This window comes from Ipomoea nil, unplaced genomic scaffold (genome assembly GCF_001879475.1).
Source record: "Ipomoea nil cultivar Tokyo-kokei standard unplaced genomic scaffold, Asagao_1.1 scaffold2780, whole genome shotgun sequence".
Taxonomy (NCBI): Eukaryota; Viridiplantae; Streptophyta; class Magnoliopsida; order Solanales; family Convolvulaceae; genus Ipomoea; species Ipomoea nil.
The window spans coordinates 78,703-81,998 of record NW_017619208.1 but is presented as its reverse complement, the minus strand read 5'-3'; positions in this window follow the sequence as shown (position 1 = coordinate 81,998).

The following is a 3,296-nucleotide window of genomic DNA, read 5'->3' as shown; positions in this document are numbered from 1 at the left end:
ATTCCATAACCCCGTCACCACTTCACTTAATTCAACTTAGTCCCTATTCGATTATCACTCCACCGTTTTCATAATCATTATTCACTAATTATCCTTAATCATCATCATCATCTCATAATTAGCTCATAATTCCAATTATTAAACAATAACCAGAGTCATAAAACCCTCATGACATCTATCATCTTCACTATCACTAATCTCCATCATTAATAGTCCATTAATACTTCATTAGTCTATCCAAAATAAGTATTCATAATCATTATTCACTAATTATCCTTAATCATCCTCATCTCATAATTAGTTCATAATTCCAATTATTAAACAATAACCACATTCATAAAACCCTCATGACATTTATCATCTTCACTATCAATACTCTCCATCATTAATAATCCATTAATACTTCATTAGTCTATCCAAAATAAATAAGTATAAAAAGAAAACTAAGAACGTTAATAACTAGGATTGAACCTGAGTTTTCACTATACCAACCCAACTCTTTAACCACCATTCCACACTGACTTCTAATTATTGATTTGGGCAACAGAATTATAAATGCCTTCATTAACAACTAATCCTCATTAAAACTGCATTAACAAATTTAGATAAACATAATCCTCAGCAAATTACCCAAACTACTGCCACTTCTGCTACATTCCACTGGAAGCACCCAACGCCGAAGGGAAGTCCACTGCCGGAGAGCTATCGCCGCCGAAACCGACACTACCCGCTAGAGTCGTGGTCGCCGGAGAAATAGGGGCGGATCTGGGGCGTCGCTGCTGCTGTTCGAGAGAAAGAGAGACGGAGGAAGCTGCTCGCCGGGTCTGTCGTTCGCTGCCTACCGCCGACCACCAGAGCCGCTGCTGCTGGTGTCAAGGCCGGATTTGAGGCTGTGTAAGCTGGGCTACCGCACAGGGCCCCTAATTTTAGAGGGCTCCAAAATTTTAGAGGCCCAGTATACCTAATATACCTCAGAAATTAAAAAAAAAAATTCCAATTAAACGTAAAAGGATTGAGAGGAATCAGAAGAGTTAGATTTCAATTCATCTCTGGCGTTCCTAATACTTCTTCGACTCTTCGTAAACAAAAATTTCCAATACCCAGTAACCCAATTTCCCGATGTTTCTTCTACGTCCGCAATTTATCTGTCTCTCAGTCACTGTCCGCCATTCATCTCTGCCTCTCACTCTTAGCCGCTGTCCGCTGCGTCCGCAACTCCGCAAGTCATCTCTGTCTCTTAGTCGATGTCCGCAAGGACCGCAATTCATCTGTCTCTGTCTCTTAGTCGCTAACCGCAAGTTCGCAATTCAACTAATCAACTCCACACTCGCCGCTCGGACACTCCGGTGACTCCATGAAGGCACGAACAGAATCATCCACTTCTGCGTTTCTTCTGCAGTTTTGCGTTTCTCCGTAGCAAAGTAGGCATTAGGCAAGTAAGTAGCAATTATTCTGTTTACTCTGTCCAGTGCCGCTGTTTTTTCAATCTGCGTTTTTTTTAATCAAATTTATTCTGCGTTTTTACAGGCCGGTAGATTGTAGACTGTCGCCGGCGGGAGACTAGGAGAGTGGAGACCGCACCTGCCACCGGAGTGCTGGTCGACGTCCGTTAGGTCCGTGGGCAGTAGCAGACGAAGAACATAAACAAAAAAATAAGGATTTTTCGATCAGGTTGTTTCAATCCTTTTTCACTTTAAAATTTTAATTTTATATGTTTTAATATTTGTTCCTTGCCTCTTTGTTAGAATATTGTTGTTTGATAACTTTGATTTCAATTGTTGAATCTGTGAATTGCATATTTTCATATTATGGCTCCCGGCATTAGAAAATATGAATCTGGTTATGAAAAAACGTAAGAAAAAAAAAAAATTGAAGAGTTACAACGATTACATTTTTTTTTTTTTTGAAAATAGTTACAACGATTACATAGAGGAGCATTAGATAAGTTTGTAATTAAAACAACACAAGTTTCTTCTGAAAATCCAAATGTTGGTGTTGATGTTGAGAATGCAAATAATGTGGATAATCATGATGTTAATGTTGAAAATGGTGATAATGTGCATATTAATATTGATCAAGTAGAGAATAAAAATATGAATAATTCACCCAACAATGATGATGATGTTTTATATGAAATTGATATTTTTGATCCAAGAAACTGGGATGGACTTGATTCAAAAATGATTGATTTATTAGTAATCAAAGGTCCTAAGAGAGATAATTCTATTGTAAAAGGTCCTAAAGATAAGTTTTCTAGGCGTTTTAATGCAAATTTGTATGCTAGGGTCTTATCAAATGGAGAAAGATGTGATAGAGAATGGTTAGTTTACTCCAAAGAGCTTGATAGAGTTTTTTGTTTTTGTTGCAAAATCTTTGAAAATAGTATTGGTAGAGGTCAATTAACAAATGAAGGTTTCAATAATTGGGCTCATATTGGTGAAAGACTTCGAGAACATGAGACTTGTATGGAACATATTAAAAATATGATGACTTGGTATGGTTTGCGTCAAAGGTTTAAGAAAAATCAAACAATTGACAAAGTCGCTCAAGAATTAATTAAGAAGGAGAAAGATCATTGGAAAAGATTCATTACCTGCAGAAGATTCATTTATAAGTTTCATTACCTGCAAAAGATTCATTTAGAGTTAACTATTTTCTTTTCATGGTTGATCAGGCCGTTGTTTCTCTTAAAAGTAGGTTTGAGCAATTTCAAGAATATGAGAAAATATTTGGTTTCTTGTTTAATTCTGACAGGTTAAATTCTTTAGATGATATGAGTTTGAAGTCTTCCTGTAGTCGTCTTGAAAATGCTCTTAAGCATAATGGACATTTAGATATTAATGGAGATGAGTTGTATGTGGAGTTAAAACTAAGAAGAGAGTTGTATGGACATGAAAAATAGGACCCATTGAAATTTTGAAAGATTTAAAATTGTTTGATTGTTATCCTAATGCGGTTATTGCATACAGAATTTTATTAACTATTCATGTTACTGTTGCATCTGCAGAAAGAAGTTTTTCCAAGTTGAAATTGTTGAAGTCCAACTTACGGTCTACAATGTCACAAGAACGACTCAATGGATTAGCAATGATATCTATTGAAAATGATCTTTTGGATAAAGTAGATTATGAAGAGTTGATCGATGAATTTGCATCAAAGAATGCTAGAAGGACATCTATTTTTAAATAAAAGATCTCTTGCTTGCATTATGTTAGAATTTTATTTATAATAAACAAAGTTATTTGAATTTTTCTTCTTTATATTGAAAAATAATATATAAATAAAAATCATATAAT